A 564-nucleotide genomic window follows, 5' to 3' on the forward strand; every position below is an offset into this window, starting at 1 on the left:
GGGGAGCGGCCCGGTTGTGGGGGGCGGGGCCGCGAGCGATGGCCCCGCCCCCATCCCGGGAAGTGGGAGGCTGGGGACGGGGCCGGACGGCACAGGGGGCCGGGCCTGATATAATAGGGGCGGGGCCAGGGGCGGGGGCTGGCGGCACAAGGGGCGGGGCCAGAGGCGGGCGTGGCTCAGGTGCGCGGGGCCCCAGGGCGGCTGCGCGGGGCGGGGCCGAGGTGATTTAGACCCCGGAAATCGCCTGGGCCGCCATTTGCTCACTCAGAGCACGGTGCGGAGGGGAGCTCCCTGTGCGGGCTCCGCAGGTAAGGCGCGGAGGCTTCGGCCTCCCCTCCTGTCCCTCTCTCTACCCCTCCTTCCTTCTCCGCGTATTCCCTTTCTTTCTCCCCCTTCCCTCTCGCCCTGAAACGCTCCTTTCCTCTCCCTCCAAACCCGACCCCCCCGCACTCCTTCCCGTCCTGTCCCTTCCCCGCTTCTCCCTTCTATTCCTCCTCTCTCCACCGTCCCTCTTCTCCCCCCTCGGCCTTTCCCTTCCTCTCCCGCTTCCCTCCTCACTCCGAC

Source organism: Geospiza fortis, unplaced genomic scaffold, assembly GCF_000277835.1.
Source record: "Geospiza fortis unplaced genomic scaffold, GeoFor_1.0 scaffold1278, whole genome shotgun sequence".
NCBI classification, from domain to species: Eukaryota; Metazoa; Chordata; class Aves; order Passeriformes; family Thraupidae; genus Geospiza; species Geospiza fortis.